General features: G+C 35.6%; 1 long non-coding RNA gene across 2 annotated transcripts in view; it reads left to right on the plus strand.

Moving 5' to 3' along the window:
• The window catches only part of LOC141494933 (uncharacterized), a 94,262-nt gene that overhangs the window by 20,294 nt on the left and 60,097 nt on the right, over window positions 1-13,871 (plus strand). Inside the window, exon 1 of one of the 2 annotated variants that reach the window (XR_012470588.1) lies at window positions 3,463-3,574. The exons of the other annotated variant lie outside the window; for it this stretch is intronic. This is a non-coding gene — a long non-coding RNA (uncharacterized LOC141494933). Of the gene's footprint in view, window positions 1-3,462; window positions 3,575-13,871 lie in introns of those variants that run through there. 2 annotated transcript variants of the gene reach the window in all.

Raw genomic sequence — 13,871 nt, forward strand, 5'->3', positions numbered from 1 at the left:
CATGCATTATTTACCTTTTTTTCTCCATCACTTCCCTAAGTCTAGAAAATCCACAAAACAATCAAACCCTGATTTGTATACACTGAGGTATAAGTGTTTCACTCCAAATATAGCAATCTCTTAATGTGAGCCTCTTTAAACTATTTCTTTTTTTGGGTTTTTTGCAAGGCAAATGGGGTTAAGTGGCTTGCCCAAGGCCACACAGCTAGGTAATTATTAAGTGTCTGAGACCGGATTTGAATCCAGGTACTCCTGACTCCAGGGCTGGTGCTTTATCCATTGTGCCACCTAACCGCCCCTCTTTAAACTATTTCTAACACGTTCTTGACTGTACCAAGGACTGCAATGATGTGTCCTCTTTTGCACTGTTGCAACTGTTTTGTCTCGGTAATTTTTCCCACCAATACAACGTTTAGATTCAATACAATGTTGTTCTGGATATGTTGCTATTTGATTTTTCAGTAACAGTTGTCAATTGGCAGCTTTGGACACTCGAGCTCATAAATGATTTTATTTGTTAATCAACTGTATGTTTAGAACTTTAATGAGCTTAATGAATACTTGGGTTTCCAGAATCTAAATCTAAATCCAGAATCTGTTTTTATTATATACTTCTAGACTTGAGTTAATAAATTAAGTTAAATGAATATAGCACCCCACTAAGGTTAGATGATAGAGAGTTCCTTCCTCCCCATACTTTCACTTCAGAGTAAGCTCAGATATCTGGAACTTACTTATTTCACAGCCAGGGATTCTTAGCAAGGAGACTTTATTTAAAATATTTTATAACTATTTGAATAAAAACTGGTTTCCTTTGTAAGACAGTGTACTTATTTTATACATTTAAAAACATTATTCTCAGAAGAGGTCTATAAGCCTCACCAGACAAATCCATGCATGGACAATTTTCCATCAGTTTAACTAATATTGAACCTGTCCTTGAGATAGGTTGTATGCTCTAAGGAGAAATCCATGGTGGGTACAAATAGGCTATAACATATTACACTAAGGAATTATGAAGGAGAAGTAGTATAATGGAAATAATCAAGGACATGTATTAACATGGTTAGAACACTAAATAACTTCTGAATTTCCCATTATGCACTCCATTAATTTCCTTGTGAAATCAAGACAAAATGAGAAAAGTTCCTAGAATTTTGGAATAAACTCTAGTGGTAAATTTATAGGACATGAACAAGTATGAAAGGATCAACATTTTTCTGACATATCTTCCCTGACTTCCTCCCCCCAACAAAACTTTTTCTGCCTAGTTTCCCTGATAGCAGCTTCCTGACATAAAGGCTTAAAAGATCTCAACCATGTGTGGTTGGTGCCTCTTAAACTTGGTGGACATCTGAATTCACTTAAGGTGTCTTGCCTTGGTGAAATATTGACCAGATGCATTTCTAGATGGAAACGAGAGGGACTGCATCCATAGATACTAAGGATCAGTGTACGCTTGTTATGTGGCCTTGTTGTATTTGAACAAATTAAGTGGAGCAGCTAGGTGGGACAGTGAATAGAGAGCTGGATTTGGAGTCAGAAAGATTCATCTTTCTAAGTTCAAGTTTGGTCTCAGATATTTATTAGCTGTATGACTCTGGGTAAGTCACTTAATCATGTTTACCTTGGTTTTCTCATCTGTAAAATGAACTGGAGAAGGAAATGGCAAACCACTCCATTGTCTTTGCCAAGGGAAGCAACATGACTTTTTTTTTTTGTATAATGAAGATTACTCAGAGAGTAAAAAAGATAAGTAAAAAGAAAAAGATAAAAAAAGTAAAAATGGGGCCATCAAAATTCAGATATGACTTAACAACAACAACAAAACCTCTTTTATGCAGTAACTCATGAGTGCCCAAGTTTGCCCCAAATCAAACTTGAACTAAGAGGCAATTCAGATTAGGGACATACCAGCAATAGCAATAGTAGTACAGGAATGGATGAATTGTAGTCTGTACTATAGGATGGCATATTACAGAGATATTATATGCTTGAATATCCCCAATAGAAAACATCTCTGATATCTGACCATTTTGTCCCCATGCCCTCCAAAGTTCAATGATCTTTCAGTTCTTTTGCAGGGATGCATTTTTACTTAGGTGGTAAGGCACCTTTACCAATACAAATCTCCTTTTAAACTCTAGAGGTGGTGTCCCTGAGCTTCCTTGGATTAGTTCAAATTGATCCAAGGAGAAGAGGTGAATCCATGTTGAGGTGCATGACAGAATTCAAATTTTTTTCTGGAAAGAGGGTGTATGTTACTTGGAATTCTTAGCTCTGGGGAAAATTCAGTTGAGTGAAGAGAGAGTGATAGGAATGTAAAGAGATCTCTAACTTTGGGTCCAGTAATTCTGGGAGTGCGAAACCAATACCCCATAGAATTTGTCCAGCACAGTTATAGTGGTTGAGAAGCAAGGCAGATTCCAGGAGAGGGAGATAGAACCAAACAGGTAATTAACCCAGTGGCTTACATGGCAGTGACCTCAAATTAAGATATAGAGATGGTGGTCTCTGTGGGGGAAAATGGACCCTTTTGGATGTTGAGGCCCTGGCAAAATATTCTAGTTGCTTCACCCTAGCTAAAACTTTCCTGAAACTACTGGTGATGCAAAGGTTTGAGCCTAGAGTCAGGAAAATGGGAGTTCAAAGGTGACCTCAGATACTTACTAGCCTTGTGACCATGGGCTAGTTATTTAACTTTTGTCTGCCTCAGTTTCCTCAACTATAAAATGGGGATGATAACAGCACATACCTTGTGGAGTTCTAATGAAGATCAAATGAGAGAAGTTTTATAAAATAATTTATAGCACAATGACTGGTACCTAGTAAGCTCTATCTGAGTGTTTATTCCCTTCTCTTCATGATAGTATATCATATTCTGAGAGAGTCTTTAGGAAGTTGTGCTGACACAACTAGGGATTCCTGGGTAAAAAAATTCAAGGTCTATGTTAATGAAAGAATTGTTGCCAGAAGTTAAAAGCCAAGACAAGAAAAACATAGAAAGAAATAGTATATGGATGCTAAGAATGCCTCTTGTTACATTGGAAGGGATGTAGGGAAACATTGATGTACTTACTGTTGGATGAGTAGTGAAATGATTCAACAATTCTGTAGAGTAATTTGGAGCTATGGCCCAAAGGCTATAAAACCATGGCTACCCTTTGTTCTGGTGCTACCACTGCTAGATCTCTCTCTTCCAGAAGAGATGAAATATGGGAAGAAAAGAATCTGTATGTACAGGGGTATTTATGGTAACTCTTTTCTGGTGTGGGGAGCTGGAGATTGAGGGGATGCCCATGGTTTGGAGAATGATTGAACAAATTGTGGTATGTGATTGAGCTGAAATGGTGTTCTATTATGGGAAATAATGAACAAAAAACTTATGTGAACAGATGCAATGGGAAAAGAACTATATGCAAAGTTAATAGCAATATTGTAGGACGATCAGCTATGAATGACTTCCCTTTTCTCAATAAAGCTATGACCCAAGAGAACTCTGAAGGACTTATGATAAAGAAGATCATTCATCCCGATGACAGAGCTGATGGTAGCTGAATAAAACTGAAGCATGGTAATTTTTTTCCCATTTTATTTTGCTTGAGGCTTTTCTTTTTTTGCAATATAGCATGAATATTGTAGGAATACTTTTCATGACTACACATTATTTTTTGGTTTTTGCAAGGCAATGGGGTTGCCCAACATCACACAGCTAGGTAATTATTAAATATCTGAGGCTAGATCTGAACTCAGGTCCTCCTGACTCCAGGGCCTTTCTCTGTCTACTGTGCTGCCTAGCTGCTCCTATACATTTTTAACCTATATCAAGTAACTTGCTTTCTCAATAAAGGGGCATGGAGTGGGAGGAAGGGAGAGGATTTGAAACTCAAGGCTTTGGAAGTGAATGTTGAAACTTGTTTTTGCATGTAACTGGGGGGAAAAATAAAATAAAATAATATTTTTTAAAAAAGAATTACTCTTGTTGGGCCACTTTAAATATTAGCCTAACCATGGTACTTGAGATTCTTGTCCAAGAAGGAACTAAACCACATTTATTTTGAAATCAGTCTTTATTAATCATCAATCATCAATTATCAATGAAACCCAGAAGAAATAAGGAAATTGTAAATAAAGAATTGGAAAGATGACTTTCAAAATCCCCTTGGAAAAGAAAATAAAGATGTTTTCCCCCCTTCAAGGATTTATAGCTAGCAAGAAATATCATTTCATCAGATAATTAGTGAACTCATGTTGAGGTATTCATTTTGAGTGTAATTGAAAACTTCCATGATGGCTCCATGGAGCCCATGTTCCAAAGGTAACAAAGAACTTAGCAAGGTCCTCCAAACTAAATCTCTATATATCTTGATATTTAATAACTTCAATGAAAAGAGAAATAAAAGGGAGAATGGAAAGGAGGAAGCAAGATTTTATTAGGCACACTCTATGTGTTAGACACTATACTGATGCCTTTACAAATGTTATCTCATTTTTAATTCTCAACACCCTGGGAGATACATTTAATTATATCCCCATTTTATAATTGAAGAAACTGAGGCAGACAGAAGTTAGGTGTCTTGACCAGTATCATAAATGCTATTTGGGGTCAGTGGGAAGATCATTAGAGAAAAGAAGTAGCAGGAGTATCAGACTAATGGTGGAACTTTCAGGCATAATAATAGACCTATAGAGGGAGGAGTTTTGTTTTACTTTTTTTTTTTGAAAGTGGTAGGCCATTTATTTATTTATGTATGTATGTATGTATTTATTTATTTATTGCACTAAATAAGTAGACAGATCATTTATTATGTGCCAGACAGTGCCCTAAGTGAATACAAATATAAGTTAAAAGATGATCCCTATCCTCAAAGTGCTTACATTAAAGACCCCACATCAAAGGAATCTGGAAATTGGGAAAAGGGGTAGAATCAATGGAGCTAAATCTTTTAACAGCCATCTAAACATACCACCTAATAAACTTTTCTCTTGATATGTGCAGTAAGAACTAGCAAAGTGAGTAATTTATTCAAAACAGGTCTTTTATTAGTTTGTTTACTTTTGGAAAGAAAGTGAAATTTTAATAGAACTTTAAGCATTATGCAATATTATTTATTCATTCTGGGGGATGAGTAAGAGTTGTCTATATCTACAGTCACAATGAGATTAATAAGAAAAAATGCATTGGCTATTGGCTAGTCACTGATAATCAAATTGCCATTTCGACATGTATTATTCAAAGATTAAGTATACTTTATGGGACCAGCTAGGTATCCTAGAGGATAGAGCATGGACCCTGTAGTCAGGAGTACCTGAGTTCAAATAGGACCTCACACTCTTAATAATTACTTAGGTATGTGGCCTTGGGCAAGACACTTAACCCCATTGCCTTGCAAAAACAAAACAAAGCAAAAAAACAAAAAAAAGAGAATACTTTATGGCTACAAGAGGGAGTTAAAAGGCTTGGGCGTGACTATTCTGCCATGTTAACTCCTTGACTCTAGGCAAATTTCCTCAGCTCTCTGGATTTTACATTTGTAAAATGAAGGGTTTAGATGAGACAACTTTCTTTAGAGTCCTTCCAGATTAAATATTGTATGATTTCTGGGAAGTAGTTTATTTCTAGGCCTTAAGTGGAATATGGAGTAACAGTAATGTCTGGAAAATCATAGGATGTATATCACTAGAATGGGTACTAGAGATATCTATTAAAATAGATATAGGAGGAAAGCAGTCCTACATATTTTTCTTATAATGCTTCAGGAAGCATACATGAAATTTTTTAAGTGATAATTAACTACTATGTTACAGGCAATGCATTATGTTTTGGGGAGCCAAAGACAACAATAAGATTGTCTTAATGTAAATTATTAATATATAATGCAAAAATGATAGAATGCTTAATATTAGGTGCATCAGGTGATAGAGAACAGAGGAATCTCTTTTCTTTATTATTCCTTGAATCAGTCATATTTATCTACTCTAATCTTTAATATACAAAATTGTTGCCCTTACTTCTGCTGCTTTTACTCAGTGTCTATTTAATCCATTACATCTGAAAAACCCATATCCAAATCTTTAGTGTTACCGATAATTCATCTAGAACACGATGCAAAGGCATCATGGATAGTCTCATCACTTTGTCTCTACTGCCCCTTTCTGTCTAGATGCTAGCATTGCACATAGAAAGTGATTGCTGAAGAATTATTGCCTTCTTTATTGCATAGTAAATTTGAATATAGTGAATATGAAACTATATTATGAGTTATTAAAGTTATAAACCATTATTATAATTATTCATATGTTTTAATTATTAAAAATTCCATCATTTCACCCATATAAGTGCTCTGATGTTATTTGTGACCAACTCCCCCACATCTTCATAGACATTTTTAGAAGTTGCTACAAAAAATTACTGCAGTCTTCTGGGGATGAGCCTCTCTACATGTAGCTGAGCAGGGTTTCTGATAATGAAGATTTTCTCACTTGCCCCTTATCCAGAGCTTTTCTTTTTCCAGTTTGATTTTCTAGAAACTTTGCTTTTCTGGTATAACCTTTGAGAACAGCAGACTCTAATGATGATTTTTTTAAAATAAAAAATGTATATTAATCACTAATATATTCTAGCAATGGTGCTTGGGGAAATAAGAACAGAAAGACTAGTCCTAAATCTCAAAGGGCTACAGTCTAATAAAGGAAACCAATATATTTAAGGAAATGGTGACCAGAGGGGTGTATTACTGGGATGGTGAGGGTAGCAAGAGAAGCTTCATCGATATGAACTGTCCTGGATTTGTGTGGTTGATTTGATTACTGATCCAGGGTTAGAGGTGGAAAGTTGAGGGGACAGTATGAAGAGGAAAGGTCATTATGAAGCTGTTTGAAGAGCAGCCACATGACGAGTCTGGATTAAGCTAGTTATGGAGAATCCAACCAAGTGGTGAAGTGGATAGAGTATTGACCTGGAGTCAGCAATCCAGACTCTGATACTTATTAGCCTTGTAATCCTAGGCTAATTACTTAATTTCTGTCTGCCTCAGTTTCCTCAGCTATAAAATGGGAATAATAACAGCACCTCAAGATTGTTGTGACATGAGATTTTTTTGTAAAGCCCATATGGTATGGCTTAGTCATTTTTCAATCATATATTTGGGACCCATTTTGGGGTTTTCTTGGCAAAGATACTAAGTGGCTCACCATTTCCTTCAGCTTATTTTATAGATGATTTGAACTCAGGAAAATTAGTCTTCCTGACTCCAGACCTAGCACTCTTTCTATTGTACTACTTAGTTGCCCCAAGGCATAGTGGGTGCCAAATAACTGTCTATTCTCTTTCATTCCATTCTCCCTGAACATACTAGTTTCCGATATTTATGCATTTTAGTGGGATGGACATATCATTTTTGTCTATATTTTTGTTTGGTCTGGCTATTCTTCCAAGCATTCAGTCAAATGTAAGCTCCTTAATGACAGTGACTATTTTATTTTTGTCTTTGCATTCCCATGCTTGGTACATAATAGGTGCTTAATATATATTTACTGGATAGGGACATAGATTTCTCTTTATGTGTCATTGTTACTTTCTTACAAAGCACATTGCACAGAAGGATAGAAGAGCATGCAATGTAAGTCCCTTGGGGACAAGAAGTATAACAATTTTTAATCTTTGTTCTTTGTGTACAAAAGTAGTTATGTCATAAACATTAGGCAGAGATGATGGAATGATTAGGGTATGAGCTGTCCTTGTCCTTGAATTTCCTCTCTGGGATTATAGTTTTAAGTTTTGTTTTTGTTTTTCACATAGCCTCTCAAATTCTTCCTGGGACATTTCTGATAAGTAAAAACACTTCAGAGTCCTAGGTTTTGAAGGGTTGAGTTAGCCATTATGTATGAGTTGGTGGTTTTCCAGAATCTCCTCTGACTGAAAATCACTATCAAGATAGATTTGGATGGTCTTTTAAATGTCAGCCGATCAATAAACATTAAATGACTGCTATGTACCAAAAAAAGAGAATGACAGTTTTTGACCTCAAGCAATTCCCCCTATTGGGAGAAGATAATGCATTTAAAAAACTGAAAATCTGGTGATGGTGGTAGTGGTGATTATGTTATATGGAGAAAGTCCCTGGTATGGGACATGGTGAAATCCAGTGCAAGGAGTGAAGGTAGTGGGAAGTGAGTTGGTTAATCTGTGAGGCTATTTTTTTTGGTTTTTGCAAGGCAAATGGGGTTAAGTGACTTTCCCAAGGCCACACAGCTAGGTAATTATTAAGTGTCTGAGGCTGGATTTGAATTTAAGTAATCCTGACTCCAGAGCTGGTGCTCTATCCACTGTGCCACCTAGTCTCCTCCTGTGAGGCTTTCTTGAATGGAAATTTTTGGAGGAGCTCTTCACTCTGTTCTTCAACCCTGAAATCATAAGGACAGAGGGTACTGAGGGTACTAAAGAGGTGTGAGTACCCAAACTTATGAACTCTTGCAGGATGATGAGTTTTTTGTGTGGGAGATTAATAAATGTGGAGTCCAGTCCCAGAAGTGCAGACTGTGAATAAATAACTCACTCATTTTGTGAATCTATAACAGCTCTAAGAACTAATGAATAAGACCTTTATAAGTCCTTATGAAGTCTTCTTCTGAATCTTCTTCTTGGCATGGAACTGATTCTTGAAAGATAGCTCAGTTGAATATACTCTCCCTCCCTCTCTCCCCCTCCCTCCCCCTCCCTCCCTCCCTCTCTCTCTCTCTCCCCCCCCTCCCTCCTTCTCTCTCTCTCCCTCCCCCTCTCTCTCCTTGCCCTTTCTCCATATATACATATAAACATATAAACATTTAAATATATAAATATATATATATGATACATGCATATATATATATATAAATAATATGTATGTACAGGATATATCTCACATTCCTTTACAAAGTGCTGTTTCTTCACAACTATTTATAGATCAGGTCTGATTAAGTGCTATCTGTTTTAGGTGGCACATGGGGAGTCAGGAGGATGGGAGTTCAAATCCTCCCTCAGATGCCTGACTCTTCTTAGCTATGTGACTTTGGGCAAGTCACTTAACCCTTATTGCCTTATCCAGGGTTATCTCTGAACGTTCTGATTCATATATAGCCTCTGGACCCAGATGGCTCTGGAAGAGAACGCACAGCACCTACACTCAGATTCAATTCACGAGCTTGTCATGGCATCACCTCCCTGATGTCATGGTCTTCTTCAAGAATGAAAGTCAAACAATATTTGAGATTAAAACAAAATAAGAATATTCACAGATATCTAAGTTAACAAAAAAATTACTTAGTTATAGCATAGAAAGGATGCTTATTACTATACAACACTGGTTCAGGTACACTTAACCTTCCTCATCTCCATGAAAAATGCATCTAGTCAGCAGGATGTGGTGTGATTCAGAAGGCTGTGTTATCTATCAGGTCTGATCAGGCACTTGATTCCTTCTTTTGCTTCTTATGGTTATTGAACTGACTTCTAAAAAACTGATTTTTTAAAGGTCTTTGAAGTACATTGTTATTGTGAATGTTTTTCATAGATCACTATAAAAGAAAGGCTAGTTTTCATTTACTTTGAAGAAAAATAAAAGGATATGCATAATTTACTCTGACTATTAGTCTGTGTTCATCTCAACTGTTCTTTATTTTTGTGTTTATACTGTGTTATCAATAGAAAGATGTCTTTGTGCTTTATAAAAATTACCTTGATTGCCATAAGGTCTCCTGGTGGTGACCTGAGTATTGGCTGAATTGACTAATATATCAATTAGGAAACCAATATTTCATCTTCCCTTAATGGCTTCCCCTACGATATTCCACACACTAGTCCCAAAGTCTGTTTCCATAAAAAGGACAATTCGGAGTTGATTTAGATGCTACATCAGTTGCTTTTCAGAAACTCTGACTATGCCATGGTAGGTCTGAAGCCCAGGACAAAGCTGTAATTATAAGGAGATCACTCTGATTCATAAGATTATTCACCTTAAATATGCTCATAGCATGTTATTCCAGTTGAAATTGCCCCTTAAATAATTAATGTTTGCCCTTTCCTGTCATCTCTATTGCTTTGTGTGCTCTCTCTCTCTCTCTCTCTCTCTAGCTTTCTCTGAAGTTATCTGAAGACAATGAAATATCTGTTCTCAGGGATGGATCTTTATTGAACTGGTTCTATTTTAATGAAGTATAGCTATATAGTATAAAAACCCCCAAAAGATGTCATATATTTTAAGCTCCTTATGTATACAGAGCAGTGTTGTCATTCAATGAGTTATATGTTCATTGTTATACAGCTGACAGAATACCATGAGAAGTGCAAAATGGTATTTGAACACTATGGTTGTTACCCATAGGTGGGAGAAGAAATTATTTAAGACTTTCTGGAAAAAGTGGATTTTGAGTTGGGCTTTATAAAATTATAGGAATTTACTAGCTATTTAGTATTCTTAAAATAATTCTGGGTAAAATGTGTTATAATGATTCTCATTTTGTAGTTGAGTTAACAGACAGAGCATAAATGTTTTGCCCAGGATCACATAGTTGATAAGTCTCCGAGGTTAGACTGAAACTCAGGTTTTCTTGACTGTAGGTTCCATGCTCTATCCATTTTACCCCTGTGATATATAAAGGACAGCTTAAACAATGACAATATTAATGAATGACACATATTTGGGAGGTAAAGAGTAGTCCACTTTGTCCATGAAATGCAATGGAATCCATGGAGAGGAGTAATTTGAGAAAGTTTGATAGAGGACGGAAAATTTAAAATGCTAGGTGGAAGGGGTTCAGCTTTACTCCTACTACATAGACTATAGGAAACCCATGAAGATTCTTGAGTAGATGAGCAAAATTAATAGACTTTTTATTGTGCTATTTTGGAAATGCTTGTTTTATTCCATGAATTAAGACATTTTAAAATGAAAAACAAAGATAATTCAATTTGTGGCATTGGATTGGACAGGTAAATAATGGAGAGAAAATATAAATTATGAATAAATTTCAATTAGTCAGAGTGATTATAATGTATGGCTTTATTAGAGTCCTGATAATGAGAATGGAGAGAACATGAGCTTGACAAGCACAGACAAAATGGACAGAGAAGAGTCAATGATTATCCCATGGTTAAAAACATGAGAGATTCATTGAATCATTGTGTTATAGACTCTTAACAAATTCAGAAGGAAGAAGCGTAGGGAGAAGTTTGGAATATTTTGAATTTGAAGTGCTAATGATATCCAAAAGGTTTCCTAAAGGCAACTGGCAAATTGACACTGGCTCTCAGGAAGAAGGTCAGGGCTACAGATACAGCTCCAGGAGAAGATTCCATTGAGACTATCACCATGGGAATGAAGGTGTTTGCTAAGAGACTGTGTAGAGAGAGAAGGACAAAGACCCTTTGAGGACACATACATTTAGATGTTTAGAGGAGAGAATGAGGGAGACAGAAGAAGATAGTCATGTAGGAGAAGAATCAGATTAGGTATACTGTTAACAAAGCTTAATGAAAGAGGAAGTATCAAGCAAGAGGGGGTGATCGTCAATGCCAAAAAATGTAGAGCAGTTAAAAGGATGAAATATTAAGTAACATTTGTATGAAAAATGGAGCAACAAGTTCTAGGAAATAGGCCTTAATTTTTTACAAGCTCTAATAGGAATAACAGCTCTAACTTAGAGGGAATAAGTATGCAGTAGCAATGGTTGGACAAATACCAAGAAGAGTCAGAGAAATTCTTTCTTTGCTAATTTCTTATATAAGGTTAAAAACACTTTATCCTGTGTCCTCAACCAAATGATAAGGTTTTTGTTTCGGTACTGAAGTAAGATGATTACTACAAGGGAACTGATGAGAAATGAGGCTCTATGTCTTCACAGTATAGGGAGTTACAAAGACAACCTATAGGCCCCAAGGGAAGTGAGACCAATCAGAAAAGGACTGTTTGTTGTCCTCCATAAAGGGAAGGAGAGGTCTCTTGATTGTTTGTTGGTTTGGGTAAAAGTCCTTCACATTTTCTGGTAAGTGAAATCTTTCCTGTATTTGATATTTTGCTTGCTATAAATACTTGAATTATTGCTAATGGTCCTTTTTAGGGAAAGATAAAAGTCAAATTTTGTTATTCCCAGGTTAAGTTCTGGAAAGGAATATGAAGTAAAGAGGTTTTATGAGCAATATTCCCAAGTCAAATTTGAGTCCATCATATCAGGGGGTGGGCCTATTTGACACAAAGTTAGATGTATAATTTTGTAAGATTTTCTTATTTTCCAAATATTTCAACAAGCTATGTATGCAAAGATTAAAAAACTATCCCACAACATAGGTCAATAATTAGTGATTTAATCTGTCACTTACTGTGCTATGTGTGTGACCTTGGGAAAGTCATTTAATCTCTCTCAGCCTCAATTTCTTCATTTGCATTCCTGTGACCCATATCCATCAGTGAGATGTCAGGAAATATCAGGTAAGTCATTGATGTTTTTCTTTAGTTGCTATTTTAGACTGGTTAGCTTTGCAATAATTGACACCTTAGTCAGTCATTGACATGGGTGGAAAGAAAGAGGAAAGTCCCTCCTACATTTTTACAATCTTATAAATATTTCTAAATCATATTGGTAGAAAAGTTCTGCATTTAGCCATGTCTGAGTAAAATAGAGCAGGTCCTCTTGACAAGTGATTTGGATATCTTAAGATAATAGGTATCATTAATAGAATGTGAAAACTTGATTATTTATTTATGAATTGGGATACACAGGTTAAACCTGTCTTTCTTAGACTACAATTCCTATCAGTTATAATTTGTCATATTCTTTGATATCATTACTATTTATGGAACATAAAGTCTTCTGGAAAGATGGAGGAGTGAGAGATCATGAGAAATGCTAGAACCTAATACCTTCTATAAGAGAGGAAACCAAAAAAAGCATTATAATATATTGAAAGAGATGAAAAGGGGGTAACCAAAGAGTTTCAAAAGAGAATAATAGTCTGTTAAAAGAGGAAAAAGTTTAATTTTGGACATGAATGAGGAAGAAGAAAAAAATCATTATCTTTAACATTATTATAAAATATTATGGATTAAAAGAATCTGAACGGGGGTAGAAGGAAAAATAATAAATTAATATAAACAACAAGCATAGAAAGGAATCTGAGACATTGTTGTCATATTGTATTAGATAATAAACATCCTAAGGGAAATAATGAACTGGTTTTAGAAATATATATATATATATATACATATTATATATATATATATATATATATTATATGTATATATATTGGCATTTGATAGGTTGTCTTAATCTCAAGATATGGAGAAATTGTCTTGTGGTAGTTTGTTTGTAAAATATAATCAGACTCCTTTTTCACATTTATAAAGAACCTGATGATTTTTTTTGGCTTTTATTACAAGGCAATGGGGTTAAGTGACTCACCCAAGGTCACACAGATGCCAATAGGAATACTTATCACAAGCAACTCACCTAGGCATATTGTTTAGCAAGATCACCCAAAGCTCAACTATTAGAGTTTTAGTCCTATAGTTAAATGCTTATGAATTGGCTCTTGAGGGGGACTAAACTTCTGCTAAAGCATGGATCTTGTCGGTTTTCAAACAGTTGTCTCTACAAATGAGACAAAGGCAAGTTAAGCCAGTGTGAGATGTAATTCATCATCTTTATGACATTGGCCTCAATTTTTTTTTTATCAGGGAAAGATACTCTATCCAGTTTTCCAGGTGGATGGGTTATACATTGGAGAAGTGAGAAGAGAAAGAAAGAATGGAGATAATTAATCACATAAAAGAGGCACATATAAAAGAGCTTTTGCAATGGAGGAAAAATGGTGGGGATTTGAACTTCACTTTCATTTG

The sequence above is a fragment of the Macrotis lagotis genome, chromosome 8, assembly GCF_037893015.1.
Source record: "Macrotis lagotis isolate mMagLag1 chromosome 8, bilby.v1.9.chrom.fasta, whole genome shotgun sequence".
NCBI classification, from domain to species: domain Eukaryota; kingdom Metazoa; phylum Chordata; class Mammalia; order Peramelemorphia; family Peramelidae; genus Macrotis; species Macrotis lagotis.